This window comes from Cyanistes caeruleus, chromosome 13, assembly GCF_971803275.1.
Source record: "Cyanistes caeruleus chromosome 13, bCyaCae1.hap1.1, whole genome shotgun sequence".
Lineage (NCBI taxonomy): Eukaryota > Metazoa > Chordata > Aves > Passeriformes > Paridae > Cyanistes > Cyanistes caeruleus.
In genome coordinates this window covers 9,041,737-9,064,303 of record NC_141713.1, presented here as the reverse complement: position 1 = coordinate 9,064,303, position 22,567 = coordinate 9,041,737, and the positions used below count along the sequence as shown (strand labels likewise).

At 43.0% G+C, this 22,567-nt stretch overlaps 1 long non-coding RNA gene across 1 annotated transcript; it reads left to right on the top strand.

Moving 5' to 3' along the window:
- The first annotated feature begins 7,617 nt into the window (after nt 1-7,617).
- Nucleotides 7,618-20,767, top strand: LOC111934071 (uncharacterized). The gene is made up of 7 exons (XR_002867006.2): nt 7,618-7,673; nt 9,719-9,925; nt 14,287-14,417; nt 15,450-15,576; nt 15,672-15,727; nt 19,041-19,117; nt 19,370-20,767. It is a non-coding gene; the product is annotated as an uncharacterized LOC111934071 (long non-coding RNA).
- Nucleotides 20,768-22,567: the final 1,800 nt, after the last annotated feature.

The window sequence follows — 22,567 nt, the reverse complement described above, 5'->3', positions numbered from 1 at the left end:
TTGTTATATTGCTAGAGTTTTCCACAGCACAAAATACTATTTTTTTTCATAATTTTTAGTAATGAAAATACTTGTTTTTTTGTGAATTGTTACTTTTGGCAGGGAAAACATAGGAAGTAGGAGACTGAGAAGGAGCTGACAGAGAGAGCAGGGGAGGCTCCTTTGTTGCAATGTGCTGCTGGAGGCTCCTGGCTCTGCCGTGCCCGGGGACCTCGGGACCGCATCCCAAACTTGGTGTTCCTGGAGCGGAACAAGGGCCGCAGCAGCCTCCCCGAGTCCTCAGTGGTGTTTCTTGGTACTTGGCGGTTGTGGCTGGGGTAATTGGCGTTGACAAGCTCATTTGAATAAAAAATTTATTGCCGTGCAAAGTTGGTTTGGCTTTGCTGGTGCCCGCTGGGGCGAGGGAAGCTCAGCCGAGCCCACGGACACACCGGCAGGACGGGTGTTCCATTGTAGCCCATGGGAACAGCCCATGGCTGTTGGCTGGCGCGTGTTAGAGCAGATTGCAGAAGGTGCTGCACATCACTAAATGTTTCTCTTTGAGCTTGCCATTGCCCTTTTCAGTGGGTGAATGAAAACAACAAAGGAAACGCAGAGTGCGTAGCGTATCTCGTATGCTTTACTTTGTGCTTAGCAGTGGATGGGCAGAGCTGCTCTGCTCCGATCTCCTTTATGGACTCCAGAGCTGCTGGTTGGGTGGGAAGGGGGAGGAGGGAGGATGCGGCAGGGGATGATGGGATCTCTTTGTTTGATTTGATTTGATTTTTGCTTCTTTCATTGAACTGTGGTTGTGGTATCATCTGATTTATAGAGTTAAAATCCTTCACTGAGCGTTGCATCTATCTCAGGAATCTTGAAGGTTTGGATGGAGGGGAAAAAACCCTCCACCCCAATGCTGTGGAAAAGAATCCAGAGAGTGGCAGAGAAGATGTGTTTAAATACATAAGCGGTACAGACGCTGAATAAAACCTTGGCAAAATCGGTTACTTTAGAGAGATCAAGAAGTTTAAGTCCATGTGTATATTTTCTTGATGATGGGTGTTTAGGAAACGCTCTCAAGATGCGTCAATCAATTTCTTATGTCTGTGTAAACATCCTGTGTGGTTCTCAGGGAAAAATTGTGAAAATTGCTATAAATAAAAAAGTGAATTTGATCACTTTGCTTGATTTTCAAGCTTAGTGAATCTGAAAGTTAAATAAGACGAACAAAAAGTAAAACAAAGCTCTCCTTTTCTTCCTCATGATGTACAGTCCTGCATGCCCACAGTGTTGGCAATGCTGTTATGGATGGCTGTGAGCAGCCTCTGGAGAACAGCCCCTGGACAGCAGCTCGGGGAATGCCCTGGCCTGGGCTGCCAAAGCTGTCAGTAAATCCAGCTGGCCTCCTTGGCCATGGTCATCTTGCAGGACTTGCTGTTTCTTTACCAGACTGTGGTGGAAACAAAGGCAATCCCCTCTTGGTCCACAGCTCTGGCTGCCCTTTCAGCCCCTGCAGGCTGTTTCAGCCCCTTTACATGCTCCACATGTGTGTTGTCTCCAGATGGAAAGATGGACTGTAGTGCCTTAAAAACTAATTGTGTTCACTCCTCTTTGGGAATTATTTTGCCTGCAGAAGGACCAGTCTGGATTACTCTTGCTCTGCCATCCAGTGAGTGCCTTTTGCCCAGCCTTCCAAACGTGATGCCCCGTGGTGGTGGCAGAGCCAGGGGGCTCAGCAGCATTCACTCACCCAGAGTTCCTGCACTGCCTGGTCCCTCGGCTGCTGGCAGGGCTGGCACAGCCCTCTCTCTCTGTCAGAGGGTGTTTCAGGGTATACTGGCACACGTGGTGTCCAGTGTGCTGGGTCTCATTGCTTGCTGGGTTGCCTTGACGTGCTCTGAGCCCAGATCTGCTCCCAGTGTGGAGTGTAAATCCCCATCCTTGGAGGGCAGGGACGAGCACACGGGAGCAGGGGCAGTGTGGGGAGGAAAGCAGGCTGCCCGTGTGCTCTGCCCCCTGGATTTATGCCTTGGGTCAGTCCCTCAGACTGCAGGGGCCATAAATCAGTGCAGAATTTGTCCCAGGGTCGGGAGCCATATGGTGTGCAGGAGCAGGAGAGGAAGAGGGATGCCCACGCCAAAGGAGAATAAAGGCCTGTGTTTGGGGCCGGAATATTTCAAAGCCTGAGAAAGGGGCAAAGTTCATTTTCTAATTGAGAGCTTTGAAATATATAGATGTATATGGTCAATGTTTATCTTCCAGAACAAAGATCACTTTGTCCAGTGTTTTTGTGTCAGTGCTGGGAACTGTTCCTGGGGGTGTCCAGCTCGGAGCCCCTCGGTGCTCGGAGGCTGCCGGGGGTGTGGATGCCCCTGGCACGTGCCAGCAGCCTGGCCCTGCTTGGAGGCACTGGTGGACACCTGCACATTTAGGGGAGTTTCCTGGATTTCCCAACACATTTTTATGGTTCCCAGTGCATGTACACATCATTATCTCAAACCAGGATACATTTACATATTTAAGAATTATTATATACGAAGTCCTAAGCCTAATTGTTCCTCTATCTATTGTCTGTATCTTGTACTTCACAGAATTTGCATAACAATCAGACATCAAAGCCAGAACTCTTTACTGAAAGGAAGGTATTTCCAGTATATTATTTTAATAAAATAAATTATAATGATCAATTAAATCCAAATATACTCTTTAGATTTTTTTTCCTGCAAATCCATTGAAATGAGAGTTAAAAGCAAACTTTAAATTTAGTAATAAGAATCTAACACAGTAAGGTATTTAAATAAGATTGCTTTTTGTTTGATATTTCTCACTCCTTTCTGCCAACCCCCTCATCCACCTTTTTTTCTCCATTCTCCTTGTCTTGCCATTTTGGAAGTTGAAATGATGCTTTGCTGTCACTGAGTGAATGTGGATTCTGCTGCTGGAAGAGCATGCTGGTGAGTATTGCATTTAATTGATCTAGAAATAGCAAAAAGGAATTATTCACCCTGCCTCTGCTTATTTGTGTTTCCTGTAACTCGAGTTGTCTCTCGAGCAGAGGTGATTTAATTAGAGAACAAAGACTACTTTAAATCTAAGGTAGGCAAGGGAGGCTTCAGTCTGTATAATCATTTGCATTTCTGGTTTACCTGTTTATGACAATCTACCTGGCAAGTGCCAAAGGGCCCGAGTTTGCAGGTGAATATGCACTCTGTTCAATGGTGAGTGATGTGGGAAGACACTCCTTACTTCTGTGTTCTCCTGCTTCACACTCAGGAAATACACAGAGTTGTGTATAAAAGTGATCATGCATCCAATATGTACTCGTGTACACAACTGGCTGCAGAAAATCATCCAGAGAAATCCAGATTAGAAATTCTTAACCTTTTTAGTGCATTAGTTTTAACAGAAACTTCCTGTAGTTATAGAAAAAACTTTATTTCAGTTTTATTACTTAATATTAAGTTTTTTAATAAAGCTTTCACAGTTGGATATATAAAATAATTATATCTTATCTACGTTTTAACTTTGATTAAAAAGCAAAAAGCTTATTCTGTCTTAATGAGATAGGTTCTACCATGATGTGCATCTACCGTGATGAAGCTGTATCAAAACTATCCAGGCACTTGGTGTATGGATTATTCTTTAATGTTACCTGTGCAGACAGAGCACATGCAGCTCTGACTGTGCCCTAGGTATATACATGCATACATGAGCCCTGATCTTTTAAGATTTGTGCAGTCTTGGGAAATAGCATCTATCATGAAAAGTTGAATTTGTGGCCTTAAGGAATATCAGGTGGGACTCTGGCTACAGGAACCAGAAGTGTCTGCCTTGGGTTGCATTTTTCTGAGTTTAGGGCTCCATGAAATAGTAGGATTTAGTTCCCCTCACAAAGTAACCTGGCAAGTAAGGTTTGTTTGCACATATACACTTACCCAGGGCACACAGCTAGGATTTCTCCCTAATGTAGGTTTGTTGGTTCTTTTTGTTAGGGAATTTTTTTCCCCTGTCTTTAGTAACAATTTATAGCTCTCCACTGCTAAGGTGATTATTGTTTAAGAAAATCAAACACTTTTGAATTAAGTGCATCTTATACCTCTGCCATGACAAATGTGATTGATTAACTGTCTTGAGAAATTTATAACCTTGGATAAGATTGCACCAAGAGAAGTGCTTTGTTAGTTTTCAATGGAGAATGGAAAGAAATTTCTAATGTTCCTCATTACTGGTTTTCCACTTGTGATGGAGATAAAATACTGTAAAGTGCTTTTTCCTCTTATGTACAAGGGCTCTTCTGCCTTTCATACCTGGTAGAATTGTGTGGCCCATTTTGTATTAGTATGAATGGCAATTGCCTTGTAAATGTGATGGCCATGAATGGGTGAATAGTCTGTCATCTCTTATTTTGCCTTTATTCTTTATCTTTTATTCACTTTTACCCTCTACAAGAGAGCTTTAATTTAGACCTGAGACAACAGTATCAGTGCTCCAGTTCATTATAGATCTAGTGGCAGTTTTATTTCATTTTGATGTTCTTTATATTTTGATGGGTGTACTAAACAGTAGAAGCCATTTTAATGAAAAGAAAATTTCAATGAGAGCATGCCCTGTAAACAGTGGATTTGTAAGAGTCACAAAAGTTTCTGTTACACATTTGGAAATTATTTCCATGATTTAACTGCAAAGGGCAAGTAAATCACCTCTCTCTAAGAGTTAGAAAAAGGAGTGTTTTTCAGGATCTTTAGTTCTGTTAACTGACTCATTGTATCATCTCAGCTAATTAATTTCACCTTTTCTATGCTTCAGGATTTCCATCTGTGAATGAACTAATGACACCTAATTACAGGCAGTATTGTGAAGATTAATGAATTGACATTATTGAAGTGTCCTGAGGTAGAAGTTCTGATGTAAGTACAAAGTACTATTACTGATGCTTCCTAATTAATCCGTTCACAATATCCAGCACGTGTAATCACATTGGTCCAGAGCAAACAAACACTGGATTATCTCTCTCTCTCTCTCTCTCTCTCTCTCTCTCTCTATATATATATATATATACACACATGTATATATAAATCATACAATCCATGGGTGGTTTCTCCCCCAGTTTTCTGGTTTTACATGTTATTTGAACTATCTCTTTTGGTGAGTGTAGGAATCTCCCATCCTCCCATGGCGCTTAGAGGTGAGATGTGCTGGACTCAGAAGAAATCCGTGATCCCAGTGCTACATGTATCATCCTGGCAGGCTTTACTGCGGATACAGAAAAGCAACTTCAGCCTGCGATTTTCTTGCCTTCTCTGGTGTAACATTAGCAGTACTTTGTTGCACTGCCTTTTTAAATAGGGGTGAAAGTTTTAGTGTTACAAAGAGCATCCAGCGCAGATCCAGCATCCCTGCCCGGGCTGGGTGTTCCTGCCGGTGAAGGTGGGTGGGAGAAGTGATGTCAGGCACAGGGAAGCATTGGAAGAGAATTGATGTTGTGGAATTGTTTGTAATTTATGCAGATAACAAGGTCCATTCTTACTCCTCATTGCTGGGCTGCTGCTTCCATAAAGATACAGCTACAACTCTGCAGGTCTTATACTGAGTGTTTAAAAATGGAAAAATAATAAAAAAGAAATCTGGAAACAGTCAAATTTGTCTGAGCCTTGCTCTAATTAAGTAGTATGAAATATGTGAGTACACAGTTGACAAAAAAGGTGAATGTAGCTGCTGCCTGTATCAATTTCCAGACTGGTCACATTCCTAAATGTCTTGGTACACTTTTTGTTGGAAATAGAAGTCACAAGATATTTTTTGGAGTTATTTGTAACTGTTACACAAGTGCAAACAGGGAGGTTTAAAGTTTCACAAACATTTGTATTTCTTTCTGCTTATGTCACTTCTTTAAAAAAAAGAGTCTATCACGTGCAATTATGAAACTGCTTCATGTTTGACACAGTTGAAGATGTTTTCAGGCCACAGAAATGTAATTTTCTATGAGTAATTTAAATTACAACCCCACTCTGGCAGAAAATGTCCTCAATCTTTGGAGTCACGTGGTTCTTGGAAAGCTCTTCCTTGGCTGTGCAGGTCAGACTTTTAAGGAGAGAGTCTGTGCACAAATGTGCAGTGCTGCTAATGAGAGGAATTTCACACTTCTCCCCTCTGCCTCAAGCTCAGTGTTCATCCTGTGGCTGCTGCCTCTGAAGCCTTTGGAATTAGATGTTATAATGAGTGCTGGGCCATCACTGAGCTGGTGCAGCCACGTGCTGGAGCTCTAGCTGGGGAGATGGCTTCCAGAAGGTAGGGTCACCCGCTCTGCAAAAACAAGTAGTACCTAAAAGTGGGGTCTCCTGTTTGCTTCTGAGAGCATCTCAGCTCTGTGGCTGCCCTTCCTCTCCCCAGTGGTGATTTTCAATCCAAACAGCCCTTTCATCATTGCTCTGGCTTAGCAGCAAAGTTGTCTGTTGATAATAGCAGGCTTCACTTCTTCCCCAGCTAGCTGGTAGTCAGGCAGCCAAAGAATGGCCTATCCAAAATTAGGATATGCTCAATGCACCATCCGCTGGTGTTGTTCCCATCAGCCTAATTACATGACTTTTGGGTCAGACAATGTCTCATTGTGTGGCCCTTGGCAGCTACGGGACGCCTAATGCTGCATGAATGTCTAATGTGGAGTTTGATGGCTATGACCGAGGCTGCAGTTCCACACTGGAATTGAAAACATCCGTGTAGTTTCCATAGAAAACCAGGTCAATGGTGCTTCCATAAAGCATTAGCCCCAGGGAAAGCTCTTGGTTGCTTGTTGCCTGTACAAATCTGCACAGGGTGGGCAGTTTACAGTGCATTTCTCTGTCAGGTAAATGACAACTAAGGAGTCAGATTGATTTAGTCTTTAGTGACCTAATTCAGAATCCTAATTTATGGCAAGCACCATCCTTCATCCATTCATCTCTATCTTTACTTCTATTTTGTGCATTTAAGAACACTTGTGAAGTATCTTACAAACACTGCAAGCAAAGTGAAGATGGCTTTGTACCCGTAAGTTAAAAAAAAAATCATTTTATGTTTTCTTTGACTACAAAATTTTAGGTAGAACTACCCTATCTTTATGCTTCCTGTAAAAACCTGCTTTTTTACAGGCAAAAGCAAGGTATGAACGTAAAATGCAATTCATTGTAGATGAAGGCTGTAATATGCTTGTTCATTTCAAAGGAGAATGTATAACTAATTACATTTTAATTGAATCTCTAACGTCAACAGCTGTTTTTAAAGGATCTTTTTAAGCTACATTTATTTTTAGTATTTAGTATAAGATCATCTTTCATTGCACGCATCTCTCTTCATGCATTATTGCCCTTTAGAAAGTTTTCCTTCTTTTAAAGTATCAGTTAACCCTAGCATACATTAAAGACTAAGCTGGTAAAATTTGGTTTTAAGATGCTTGGTATGACTTTTCTGTATTGAAAGGAAAAGAAAATGACACTACCAAAATGCTCTCTGTTTTATTTTTCTCCCAGAAGTAAGAGGTTCCAGTTGCAGCCCAAAATGCCAAGGCCAGTTCTCAGCTGCTGGTGGTTTATGTTGGCTGCCTGTTATCAGTTCCTCCACAAGTCAGCTGCTAATTACAGTAAATAGCACCACTATCTCTTCAGATGGAGGGAGCTACACTGATTTAGTCCTTCCCTGCTAAATCAACAGTGGCATCTGTCAGTATCCTTTAACTTAGAGGGATTAAAAAACAACTAACTGCTGTTTGCATGAAAAAACTCTGTCAAACTTAGGGTTTTGCATATCAGGGCTTGGTTCTTGATTTCCTGGGACATGTGCTAAAGTTAAACCTGGCCCACAACACCTTCTCTCTGCTCTCACCACAGGGGTTGGTTCATGTCCCAGTGGGTTTGCAGGGAACCTGTGTCTTGCTGGTCATGAGCAGCTCTTTCCCTACACTTGCTGCGATTCCTGCAGCTATGGAATTTACCCAGAGAGAAGGTACCCTCTTCCACAAAAGACACCCTCCTCTGACTCTCTATCACCTCTTCTCTTGAGCTCTGCATGTTTTTGTATGGTTCAGAATCTTATGCACTACAGAAATTGAGGGAATTATATGAAAGATGATTGCTATATTGCTGTGCAAAAATGTGTAGCTAATATCAGTTTACTGTTTTCTGTATAATTCTGTAATTCCATAAATTCTGCTCTATTTTTCTGTAAACATCAAAGTCCAATAATCATGAGAGTCCTGTGTTGGCTTTGGAAGGTAGTTCCATTAGAGGATGAAATGGCAGTGTAGCTGCTAAAATTTCATGAGCAATAAATAAAAATTCATTATCTCTTGCAGAAAACTAGGCAGTAGGCTCAGAAAGGCTTGACATCTGAGGCTAGGATAGTAATTGATGTAGTGGCAGTAAAATAATGGCAAATCAGAAAAACCAGTGAATCTTCTAGTTAACACCTGCAAATGCATTGTGATTATGTTTTCTGTGAGACCCATGATTTGCAAGAGAGGAGTTGACCTCTTGTATTTTAGTGTTAAATCTCTCTTCTCTCCTTAGAAGTGCACTGCTTCTAATTTTGATTATGTTAGGCAAGTGTAAATCACAGTTAACTCTGGTGACATTGCTGTAATTGCAAATATCTGGAGTCAGTGTATTTGAGAGAAAATCAGACCAGTTTGGTCAGATTCCTTGGAGGGGGAATCTCTGAAAGCAGAGTAAATTCATATGAATGATAGGAGCTATCCCTATCCTGATGCTGCTGTAAATGAGAGCTGAATCTGACCAGCTTAGTGTCACAGCTTAAGTAGGATTTTTAATGAAGCATGCAACAGCTCTTACAGAAAAAGAGCTTCTTTTGTTTCAATAGTGTAAAGCAGACAGAAATACTGAAATGTGTGGTGTTCCTTCAGCACTGCAATGTCCATTTCTGATGGACGGGTCAGCCATTCCTGGAGCAGCTCAAACCATTTTAATGCACTGGTGGGGCAACTGAGACTAAAAATGGTCCTTGGGGAATTTGATTTAGCTCTTACACAGTCTTGGCTTGCTGTATTAGGGTGTTAACTGCCATTAAAACACATTTAAAATTCTGGATTGGAGAGCTCAATAGAAATGTGAAGCATCTTGTTATGTTAGATGCTGGGGAATTTGCACCATGGTTTATCCCTAGCATTCAGCAATAATTTCTCTGTGCTGGGGCAGAAAAACAGATCCAGTAAGAGATGTGCCACTCTCTTCAGCTGGGCTGATGGAGACTGCAGCGAAACAGCATTTTGATTTGCTGTGTTCTCAGAACTTTGCTTAATGTGTTACTATTTCTTCTTGTTAGAGCTGATTGAATCACATAAAACTGAATTCCAGGAGCTGAATAGCTACATGGCTTTGTATTAGGAGACATACCCATCACTCCAGGATTGCTTTCCTGGTGTCAACAGCCCGTGCTGAATACCAACAACACCATCTCTGTACCAGGGATGTTGTTCTGTACAGCTGGGAAAATGCACAACACTCTGCAAGATAAACATGTCTTGCATGCTGAGTTGTTGAAAAGCTGTGTAACTCGACTGGTGTAATTTTCAGTAATATTTACCAGTGGACTCTATAGACTGACTCTTAGACCAACTGTCATGTTGGATTATCATTTCTACAGATAATGCAGTTTTTATTTGTGTGTGTGTGTGTGTTTTTATAGGTAACACTTATTTAGCAGAGCGCTCCTACATGGTGTTTTATCCAACCTCTCTCTTGCCTTTCAGCTCTCAGCTCAGGGTTGTGTGCAGATGAGCTGCAGCAGGTGGGCTGTGCAGAGACAGTGAGGATTTGCCCTGCTGCATTGAAACTCTTGGAATATCAAAGTCACCCCAAGCTACCTGAGCCAACACATGCCTACCTTCTGATCTCAGTGGATTGAGGGTTTTCCTGCCATGTACATTTGCTGCCTGGACAGCAGGGAAATGGAGCAGGTATGTTGTGTGTGGCTGAGAATGCAGGCAACACATGTTGTCTCTGTCAGAACACGCTTTTCCTGCTCTGAGGGCTATTCAGGTTATCTGTATGTAATATCATGAGCTGGAAGAGAAAGGGGATTTGTGCCCTTTGAAGAAACTCCTCCAGTTTCTCTTCTGTCTCTCTTCAATGTGATACACCACTATTTACATTTTTTTATTCATCTCTTTCCCCCACCCTTCTCTTGCTCCAATCTTTCAGGCAGTTAAGAGTCTGGCTTTGGGCTTGCTGGGGGTTGCAGATTTTCATTTCAATGTGTTACTGGATTTTTTGGCTCTGGAGCAGAAGCAGAAACTGTCTCACAATGGCTCCTCTTTGCATTAGGCACTGCCAGGTTAATAAGTGCACTGATGCACTTATTAAAAGCTTGGTTATTTATTCAGTTCCTCTATACTATATTTAGGTATACACATGAACTTGGAAATGATCAGTCATGTTTTTTTCATGTTGCCTTGCTTTTTCTGTTCTCATATCAGCATGGGAAACCATGGTGCTGGTACTGGACTCACCTCTGGAAACCAGTGTTTCCAACCCATTTATCTGAATGAATTGTCTTTCTGGATTATCTTTTCTGCTTTTCCAATGAAAACCTTGAAGATGCCATGGCCTTTCTTTTTTTCCCTCCTGACTCACAAAAATACAGCAAAACTTTCCCATTTACAGACCTGACAAGCAGCTACCTGAGTGTGTTGAGCACTTGCAGGCACAAAGTGAGAAGTAAAAGTCAGGGAAGAGAGCTGGGTGGAATAAAACTTTTGAATCCAGACCTTCCAGTCACAAAGTGTTTTATTTCAGAGAAATGAGCATTTTCAATCACCTGAATCATTTGATCAACAGGTACTGCTAAACCTCCTAAATTCAAATAGCTTAATTCTGAGGGAAAACCTACCGGTACAAACCAGTCTGGAGACACTCTTCTGCATGCAAATGGGAGAAGGGGAGGCTTGTTTAGAAGTATAAATGTAACAGACAGAGGAAAAGGGGGGAAAGTGAAGAAAGGCTGGAAAAGCAACAGAGGGAAAATCCAAGTGTTGGGTAAAAAGCCTTCTTTGGAGAATTCACATCATTTCAGTGTCTGCACTGAGGACCACCAGCACTGCCCTCTGAAAGTTGCTTGGTTATTGGGAATGAATGGAAAATTCTCAGACAAGTTGGTGCTTTAGATGGCACAAAACCAGGCACTTTTCATGCTGGAAATTTAATCTGCTTTTTTTTTTTTTAGCATAAAATTTGATTAGACTCCAGGAAATTCCAAGAGAAAGGATGTGATGCAGTGCTAGGGCATGGCAAAGGTGCATTTTCACAGGTGTTCTGATCATTAATGAGGGGCTGTTCACAATACAGGTTATCACCTGATGAGATAAATGTGATCTGAATCAAGACACAGTGCAATCACACTTTTGTCAAATTAGCCTGGGTGAATGATGCAAAGTTTATGCAGCTTTATGTTTTCAAATTAGTTTTATGCCTGCTGTGGGAGGACAGCTGACAGTGAGCCAGGCAAGGTTAGCAGCTGATCTGGTGTAAAGTCTTCCAGTACAGAGTCACCCCAATAAACATTTTTTAAAGTTAGCAAAGGCAAAGTGAATTTGCATTGGCCCAGAGCTCTCCATCCAGTGGTCAACATGTTGTGTAACACCATAAAAGCAGATTTAGCTTCTCTTTAGGTAGTCAGCACAGCTCCCAGATGTTCCATTTTGTAGACCTAAGCAGGGGCTTAGGTGAGCCCAGGCTGAGCTCAGCACATCGAGGGGCAGCCTGGCAGGAACCATAAATGTGTCCGTGTGCAGAGCTTCATATTGCATCTTAATAGAGATGCCTTTTTAGAAAACTTTATGCAAGCTATAATTCTGAAAAGCTACCTGCAGATGTTTCTGGTGCAGCAAGCTGGAGAAGAATGAGCTCCTCTGAAGTGGCAGGTTAATATCCGAGTTTGTATCAATGCTGGTTGCATTCCCTGGAGCCAGCTGTTAAAATCTCTGCTGATTCCCAAATGGGCATTAAAGGCTTCCTCTACCCAGCTCCATCTTACCTCTGTGTCCTCTCCAAGAAAGCTCTGGCTCCAAAAGGGGCCCAGAGGTGAGGAAATAGATATCCCATGTGGGAACACAGAGCCCAGCATGTTATTCTTTATTCTCTCCAAGATTGAAAGTCATTAAAAATAAAGATGATGGATAAGTGGTGTTTAATCAAGAGCTGTCTTTAAGTGGGTTCAGTTGTGAAGTGGCAAAGGGTTAGAGAGGCTAATTTCCTTGTTATAAATGGGTCCACTTAAATTTGATCCTTGGAAAAGGGTAATCCATGTTTTGTGGAATAAGGAAATATCACTGCTAAAGAAGCAGACCATTAATTTTCAATGGTTTTCCCCAATTTTAATATTTGTCTCAGGAGGGGTATGTTTCCTTTATGCGTGAAAGACAATTTGAAACAAATAGAGAACCTGTAAATATTGGTACAGCATTTTAACCTCCCTGAGTGTGGCCCTGGTGCCAGGTTTGTTTGTGGTTTCTCCCCTCAGTGCTCCATCAGGATCTGACAGGAATGTGAGCTGCTGTGATCACCCATTGCTGCAGGAGGGCTTGGTGGGGTCCTCAGAGAAAGGACCCGAGGTCCTTTCCATGGTGTTCATGCTCATTACTGATAGGAGTAACTGAAGAAGCATCACAATCTTCTGTGTGCAGTTTTGGTCAAATAGTTCCGTATGTGATTGTGTTAAAAGATGTTTAACACAAGGTTTGGGGCATTCCCCCCATAGAAAAGCAGTCACTGCAAGAGAAATTTCTCCCTACAGTTTCTGCTTTACCCACAGGTGTTTTTGGCATGTGGCTGCAGTTGTTCAAACCTGCAGAGGAAAAGGGGCAGTCGTGGCCAAAGACCCACCTGCTTGGAAGTCTTTTCTCTTGGTCAGTTGAGAGCTGGGGAGGACTCCTGGTGACTCCTTTCTCTTGCTCTCCTTGTCTTCATGTTACAAGAAACAGCTGCAGACACTGCTACAGCAGATCTCAGCCATGTGTTGTCTCAGTTCAGGGTGGTATTGGCTTCCAAATTGTCCTTTTTTTTCCCAAGAACCAGTGATCATTGGTGACAATAACTGAGCTGTATGGAAGGCAGCACTTTCCAGCTATCTGTAATCTATAGAATAGGTACAAGAGGAGTACCTTGTTCCAGTGGAGCTGTTCTGCCTCTCCTGAGAGTCTACATGGCATCAGTGAAGTTTTCAGCCATGCTGGATGGAAATGGATTCTGTAGGAACAAAGTAGGCTCACCTATTATCTATAGATAAGCTCATGTTTAAACATTTTCTGCTGTCTTTGAAGTGAAAGGAAATCATCCAAATAAGAGATTTGAATTGATTCAGTTGTGTTTTCATTTTCTTTGTGATAAATGTAACTTTCCCTTTCTCTCTCTGGAGGATGCCTGTCCCTCCTCCCATTGGAGAGAGACAGCACTGGCATCTGTGCAAACCTCCTTGCTTGGGTTTCCCACTGGGAGTTTTCCACCCTTGCTGCCCACACTGGCTCTCTAGAAACCACCTTTCTTTCAAAATCCCTCAATTAACTGTGAAGGATGCCAGGAAAAAGCCTGACCCTGTTATACTTTCTCTGTGCCAGACCTGGCTGCTGGCGGAGGATCTCTCCATATGGTTCAGCTTTTGCCATTTTTCCTGTTCTTCCCAGATAAGCTGACTGACCTGGGAGTCCACTTGGCCCTGGCACAATTTAAGCTGTACATAACACATGAGAGAAGTAGAAGTGAAAAACCAGTAACAGTGTGGTTTCTGGGCCAGGCATTAATTGGGCTGTGGCAGAGCTGATTTCAGGTCCCAGATCTGCTGCAACTATCGTCTGTAAGTTTTGGAGAGTCACTTAACGCCTCCGTGTCTGCCTTCCTGGTCTGGCCAAGCAGAGGGAGCAGTGCTCCTGCTTGGTGCCAAGCTTTCTGCCATCCATCTTTTGGGGCAGGGCTGCTCTGTGTTTATGGCAGCCCAGCATGACGGGGATCTGATCTGATCTGTGCAGCCTCCAGTAATAGTAACACAGTCAGTTAACTGACTCAGAAACAAGTACTCAAACAATATGCCTGTGAGCTTTCTCTTTTCACTGGATTTTATTATGATGTCTTCTTTGTTTGATTCACTCTATACCTCTAGGAACATTTATTTAGCTTATTTATGACACTATGGTTTTCTTAGAAAACCAGGACATGGTTCTGAGTAGTCAGATGGATAATGCCTTTACTCATGTTGTTTCTCATATAATAGTTTTAGCCTTTACAAATATCTACTTCGGGCACTGAAAGTATTAAAATTCTTGCATAGTCTTCCCTCTCTTAGATACGATGAAACATGATGAAAAATCCTGCTGGCTGGATTTGGACCCTCTGTTCAGGCTGTGACAGCCACGGTATTCCACACTTGGTGCCACTGTGATCGCCAGACTTCCAGCATGAGTAAGAGAACTTGGTTAATAGCAATTGTATGCACTTTATTTTTCCCCTTTCAGAGGTTATATCTGGTTACTGTGTGACTGGAACAATGAGACTAACCTCAGTTTTACTGTAACAAAGCAGCTATGAGCTTTCTGGGTAAAGTATATTTTGACTGACATACAAGTAGCTGTAGCTTTGCTGCACAATGGAGAAAATGACTTCATTTAACAGCTTTCTGTGCCAAGAAAGAAATAAAACAGTTCTGAGAATGCTGAAGATTTTTTTCCTGTTTTAATTTTAAACCTAAAAGAAAAAGCTGTTGCCATATAAGTCCAAGTCAATGGAATGTATAAATCTTTAAAAAGGTTTCATAAAGTAATAATGATTTTAGTATATGTACCAAATGAGATTAAAGAGCTACATTTGGTTCTAATACAGAGTTTCACATTCAAAAGGACCATCAGTTTCCTGTTTAAAATCTACTTATATTGAACTGAATGGAGTTCAAACATAATGCCATTGTATTTCAGACATTTATCTTAATTTAAAACAGCTGAAAAGCATTAATAACAGAGCAAGGACATGCAGAGGTATAGGCATTTCTCCCTCCCTTCTCTGCTTTTCAAAATAATGAGCTCAGATGTAACATGCCCCCGCTCATGCTGTTCTGCCAGTCTGCAGAGGACAAGGAGCAGGGTGTCAGCCCCTTGAAACCACAACAGGAACAGTCCTTTGGAAGAAGGGCTGAAGGACATGAGGGAAACTTCCTTTACCAAGCATCTCTTTCAAACAGGATGGGCCAAACCATGATTTATTAGAGCAGTTTTTACCTGGAGCATCTTCCGGAGGCTTTTGCAGTACAGGCACAGAAAACTGGAACTCATCAGTCTGAACTTTCCCACCTTGTGGCTTTGATCCCAGTCTCCTCCTTCCCACTGGAAATTCTTCCTCTGCCATGATTGCCTTTAAGCATGTACCATGGCAAATCATACCATTGTGCATTTTACACGCCCTTCGTTTGAATTTCACCTTATCCGTTGTAATTCCACACAGGATCGCAAATTCTGTGCCAGTTGGGCTGTTCAGAATTGTTCAACATCTTGGAGCTCTGAATCATTGTCAATAAAAATCAAAGCTGATTTCTGTTTTCCTGCTTAGCGTGGTTTCCCAGGAGGAGATGGTGAGTGAATAAAATGAATGGTAAGAGCATGAGGGGTCAGTTTTAGCACACCAACTTGAAAAATGCTAATGGGGGCTGGGTCGGTCTTGTTTCAGGTGCTGTACAAAAACAGAGAGGAGACAAGTGCTGCCTCTAAAGGTCTGTAACATAGGTAAGCTTTACAATAATTTTCCAGTGAGTTTTCACACTAGAATAAATTACCTTGAAACCCCTTCAGAATGATAAAGGAATAATCCAGTTTGATGTTCCACTTGCGTGGGAACACCTTTTCCCCAAAGATGCCTGATATCCCACCAATCAACCTGTCTGTCTAGTGGAATAATGTGAGATTGTAGTTTTTATTATCAGGCTCTTCCCAGGGAGCCTGGGCTACTTTGTAGTGCCATATTCTTTGCAGTTCTCAGAATCATGTGCATTAAAGGTTGCTTAACAGCTGGTGAGTCACACAGCTTGTTCTTTGAGCTCAAATGCTCCATTAGGGCACATCCACTAGAGGTATTTTAACCTTTGAAAAAAATCAATACAAGTGGCTTAAGCATTCTAGATTTTAAGAAAAAATAAAACAAAAAAAGCAAAACAAACGAACAAAACAGAAGACCCTAAATAACAACAAACTGCCTGCATGATATTTGATAAATTAATCTCTCTTCCAGTCTTAGGGGTGCAGCATTTCCTAGAGAGCAGCACAGTTCTTGTCTAAAAAGTCACTGTGCTTGGGCATCAGACAGAGCTGAGTCTGAAGGGAGTAAAATGTCTTCTGAGTTATAAAAATCTTTAGTTCATTTTCTCAGCATTGGTCTGATGGGGGACAGACAAGGCACTTGGAAGTGTACTCCATAATTTCACTGGGGAGTTGGTCTTTTTCTTAAACCATGAACTGTATTTACTGCAGATAATTGCAAATATGGCTTATGTACAGCAATCCACAGTGCTTGACTAAGTAGTCAGAATGAGAGAGGAATTCTTTGGGTAGTGTGTATTTCCCTTGTGTTTAAATGTACCTGATGTTAAACGAGTTAAACTAGTCCTGCTTTCGCCAAACTTCTTAAGGAAACGAAGTACACGTTTCCACTTTCCTGGTCAGTGCTGGGGCTTCTCCTTTGTGATATAACTTGGTGGAGAAACATTGATTTGAATCAAATTTGACTGTGAGATGAAGGGCTGAAGGATATTACAGTCCTCCAGATTTCGTAAGGAGGAACAGTCCAGCAGAGGGAAAACAAATCAGTGCTTCCTTTAGGGAACATGCTGCAGAGTTTGCTCAGTTGATTATTAGACACTTGAGGATCGGACCCTCTGCCATGCACACACATGGCACAACTGGACAAAAACCAGATTTCTGAAGCGGTGCCTGTGGAATGAATCCTTAACCTACAAGGACAGTGGTTTGATTTTTCTCTTACGGTCTAACCTCAGTGATCTTATTTCTCATTATGTCCCCTTGGGATAAATAACCTGGCTGTAAAATCACCAGCCCACTCTCAGAACTCCCAGTTCGCCTCTGCTTTGGGCTCTTTGGCATGGATTTGATGCTCAGTAAAGGCGGAGAAGTCTCCCCACACATCTCACTCGAAGCCCGGCCGGGATGTGGCCGCAGCTGTCCCCACTGTGGGACGCGCTGGTGCCAGGGCCAGCTCTGGGTCTCTCCCCGGGGCCCGGCACAGTCCAGCGGGGGAACCACGCCGAGCCGGCTTTGGGATCCAGCCTCTGGGTGGTGAGGGAGGCGGGTGACGAGCCCGGGCGGGGACAAGCCGCTCCTCTCTGGGCCAGGGCCCGAAGGCGGCGGGCAGGCCCAGAGGCCCTGGCCCCGGCTCCGGCAGGAGCGGCCTCCGAGCGCCCGGGGCAGAGCCGGCCCCGGGGCCAGGAGAGCCCTGGGCTGGGCCAGGCCGAGCTCCCCGCGCTGGGAACGGGGGAGCACCGGAGTGCGGCAGAGCAGAACGTTCTGGCGCTTCGTGCCACCAGCATGTCACAAGAGTTAATGGCAGATGTGGTTGTGAAAATGTTCTGTATTTTTAGACAACCTTTAATTAAGACACTCTCTATGTAGCAGCGACCAAATAATATGCTGCCACTTGAAAGCTGTCAGGAGGGAAAAAGTGTACAAAGCTTCCTGATGCAGCCCTCTTTATTTTTATCTGAAAGTGAATTAGGAAACCTTTCCAGTAACAATAACTGTCCTTTCACATGAAATGATTTATTTAATGCACACTGTAAATACTTTGGGCATCTATATGGATTTATACTTAACCCCTTTCACTTCACATTGTTTAATCTAGCCTCATATTAAAAAGATTACATCTGAAAGCTGAATGGGTTTTGTATCCCAGCCTTTTCTTCTGAGACTAATGTTTTATATAATTATTTTGATACAGCAGATTTTTTTTCCATGCTTTTGTTAACCTTTGTGAGGGGTGAACAGGCCTTTCAGGGATTTCATTTGGATTAAATGAAGAGAAAACAAATGTACCGTTCCATTTCAAATTTAAAAATGCCTTCAATAATCGCATATTTATTTGCCTATAGGGTTAGAAAGATGTAAGATGATAGAGGATTCTCTAATAGAGCACTAGTTTTTGCTTTGATATCGCAGAGATAAAGTTTATCACATAAAATTGGGCTTTGATAGAAAACAGTGAGGTTTCAGTAAATCAAGATATAAGAAATATGAAAAAACTTTATAAGCACCATTTTGACATTCCAAGAATTTTGATACTCTTCACTGTTTGATTAATCCCACTGTAAGTAGTAATTAGATTATTATCATTATTATTTAGCCAAGATATTGTGCACACTTCCAAAATTAAGTTGATTAAAATATGTAAACTGCTCCCAGCCTGCCTCCCAAGCTGTGTCCAAGGGTGACCAATACCCACTCAGGCTGGGAATGGAAGACAGTCTTAAAATTGCAACAGTAATAAATCTTTGTGCGTGTGGATGTTCATTCACAGGCTTTGTCACCTGTGGAATTGTAAAAGCTCCATAAGGCAGAATCAGGCCCAACTTTGCTTCTGTAGGGCTGCTTATGTTCATCTGGAAGTGCACCCGAGTGGAAATGCTGGCAGGTGTGCTTATTTTCTGGCTTTTCTATTCAGTTTCAGCGTGTCTCCTTCATTCTTGTGTTTTGTTAATTTTATTGTCGGTAGATGCTTTGATATGCTAATGAGTAAGGAGCATTTGCCAGCAGTTGCACAGGGGGAGGCAATTCCTAAGCCTGGAAGGCTGATCAGGATGTTCCTGCAAGTCCACATTATTCTACATCACAGCTAGCAAATGCCATCCTGCTCTCAGCTGTGTACCTGTCCCCAGCTCACTGCTGCCTTCTGAAACAACCTCATCCTTACTGAAATTATGCAAAACATGTAGATAGCACCATTAATATATATTCTATAGCAATACAAGTAAAGATTCCTAAGGATATCTGTAGTCAGTAGTAATGCTCAGGGAAATTTATCTTGTGTTTTCAGATTTCAGCTCTTCTAGACTGAGGTGCAAAAGCTCAGTGGAGTGTCCTCCATGTGTGGGAAGGATGGTAGGAAAAGGGGTAAGTGGGACAGGTTTTTGAAAACAGAGGGGCTGAAGTATGTGCAGGTCCCTTGTGCATATGGGTATGCAGTGGTTTTTGGAGTGTTCTGCACAAGAGGAACAACGGAAACAAACAAACAAAAAAAAAAAAAAGCAGCAGAAGGACATGTCCTATTGCTAAAAGCACAAAATCATTATTATTTTTTAATTGAAAAGTGCTCTGTAGTTCTGTAAGCTGTTTTTACTTCTCAGACCCTTATATCTTTATTAGGCAAAGGACAAATCAACTGGTTATCCTGTTTCCACAAGTGATTTCTAACACAGCAGTACTTTGCAGTGGATTGAAAACCAGAAGAAGAAAATGGAGGATCCATTTCTCATGTTATTTTTCAGATAATCTCCTCTAATATCTCTGGGAATGGTGCCACATATCACAAATATCAGCATCTGAACCAAATCTGATATCGTTGCTCACACTAAATAGCTCTCAGTTCTGGAGCAGACCTGCAACAACGCTTGAAAGGTGTTAGCCACAAAAATGCTACCTCCCAAAATAGTTCTTCAGGCAGTGATATTCGAGAGCCAGAAACCAATGAGATGAATAGTAGTGCAGGTGATAATGACTGTTACCAGACACATGAGAATTTGACCCTGAAAGGCTCCTTTTTGAGCACACTGTATGGGTGGTTAACAGAGGTTAAGTGAATATTATTTCAGAGAGATGCATTTTGTACAAAAGGTGATTATCGTCTCTTGGACTGGCTGCAACAGAAAAGCCCATGGGCACAGCTGTAGGCTCACAAGCCCTTCTTCAGGACTGATGCTTGAGCCCCAAGAAGAATCAATTTATAAAGTATAATACTTTCATTTCAGTGGCAAAATACCCAAACTGTCCTCAGCAGTGTTGATGTGCCTGGCCTCAGAGCATGATGGTTCCCTGTGCCACCCAGGCTCAATCAAAATCTATCCTGGAAGAACAACCGGCATATGGAAAGGGGAGGAAAGCTACAGACACATCAAACAATGGAACAAAGAGACACTGGCCCTGCCAATTTTGGAAAAAATAAAAGGATAGAGCTGTCAGTGTCCTGGGTTGCTAATGAGTTGTGATGGATTGAGAAACCTTCATTAATTTTCTGTGGAGGTGAATAGCAGAGACCAGCTCCTGATGTGTTATTTCAGCGTAACCAAGGGGTGGGCCTGTGCCTCAGACACATATTCATGAGCTTTATTAGAGATATTTTGGTGAGTTCACTGCAGCTGTAAAACCTCCTCAAGAAGCTGGCTTAAAACTTGCCTTTAGTGAAGCTGCTGCCATCAGGCTCAGAGCTGGCTGGAACTGGCTGTGATAACATCGGGTGTGCAGTTGTTGCACCTTGCTAAGCTGTTACCAGCTGTGCATGAATCCACACACCATGACTAAGGCAGGTATTTTTCCTGTTGTCACCAGAGCTGTGAGAGCTGAGCTGAAGGAAAGAGGTGTTAGTTGGTCACATTGTGTTTTGGCTTCTCTAGCCAGCAGACAGTCAAATAGCTTCTTATAAGGTAGAGTCTGCTCTTACAGCCTCAATTACCTAGATAAAAACAACTTGCAAGCTCGCAGGCAACTTTAGCCTGGTGGTACTGAATAAAAAAGCTATTTATGCTGTTGTCCAGTGTTTGTCCGATATCACTGAGTGCTCAGGTTTGACTCTAATTTCATTTCTATGCAGCTGAATATCAAGGGGCTTTGTGGCAGCTGAAGATGATCTCTAGAAGCCTCATGGCTTGATGTGCTTCAGTTGTGGGATGAGCCTGTACAGGGACCACTATAAGCCTGAGTGTTTGCTGGGTGAGGGCAGAAGTGTGGGGTGGGGTTATTTTTCCTTTTCCTTTCCTCCCCCACCTCCTTTCATTTTCTTCTTCTTTCCTTGCAGGGCTGTGTGGTTCAGCTGGGTTTGAAAGCAATTTGCCATGTTCTGTCTGCCTTTATCCAGGCCACAGTATACCTCAGAGGATGTGCTTTTTAGTTGCTCTTTATTCTTATCTCCAGGAATTTTTTTCCTCAAAGAAAGGCTGTAGTGATTTTTCTGGCAGGGTGTTGCTGCTGTAGTAGCAGAGGGCTGTGGGTCCTCACCAGAAATGTCAGCCCTTTGCCATGAGGCAGCGAGTCTGCATCTGCAGTGCTTCTGATGTGAGCTATCATGGTTTGGGGAAGAGATTTTGACAGGAACAGCACTTTAGAGTGTGCGTTAAAAGCATTATGCACTTGCTTCACTAAACTGGAAACACACTTTTACTTACGGCACCTGCTAACAAAGAATTGCAATGACTAATCTTCATTTAGAGGTTGCAGTCTTACACTGCACACAGCTTGGCATTTGAGCTATGTCCAGAGAGCCTGACTGTGCCCAGGGAGCCCTTGCATGGTGCCACCAGCTCAGGGATGGTGTCTGTGACCCTTGTGCAGCCTGTTCAGGCTGCATTTTTTAAAAAAATGGTTTTGGTTGTCTGGTCTCCTGCAGCCCCTTTGCCCACACAGATAGATGGTTAAGAACAGTTTGTATAATGCTGTGCTGAACTTCTCACCTTGCTGCTTGCACAAGGGCACCCCTCCAGCCCCCAAAGCACTGTGGTTACAAGCACTGCCATCCCCTTCTGTTGTTGTACTGTGAGAGGAGTTTCTTGTCATGATTTACCCTTCTGCTGTGAGCTGATGTCCACACGCGTGTGCTGTAAACCCTCCTGCCAGCCGGGGTCACCAAATGGGCTGTGCCATGCTCCACACAGATGTGCCATGCTCCACACAGTGACACATGCTCCAAATGGGCTGTGCCATGCTCCACACAGTGACACACGCTCTGAATGGGATGTGCCATGCTCCACACAGATGTGCCATGCTCCACACAGTGACACATGCTCCAAATGGGATGTGCCATGCTCCACACAGATGTGCCATGCTCCACACAGGGACACATGCTCTGAATGGGCTGTGCCATACTCCACACAGATGTGCCATGCTCCACACAGTGACACATGCTCTGAATGGGCTGTGCCATGCTCCACACAGATGTGCCATGCTCCACACAGTGACACATGCTCCAAATGGGCTGTGCCATGCTCCACACAGATGTGCCATGCTCCACACAGGGACACATGCTCCAAATGGGCTGTGCCATGCTCCACACAGATGTGCCATGCTCCACAGTGACACATGCTCCAAATGGGCTGTGCCATGCTCCACACAGGGACACATGCTCTGAATGGGATGTGCCATGCTCCACACAGATGTGCCATGCTCCACACAGGGACACATGCTCTGAATGGGATGTGCCATGCTCCACACAGATGTGCCATGCTCCACACAGGGACACATGCTCTGAATGGGATGTGCCATGCTCCACACAGATGTGCCATGCTCCACACAGGGACACATGCTCTGAATGGGCTGTGCCATGCTCCACACAGGGACACATGCTCTGAATGGGAT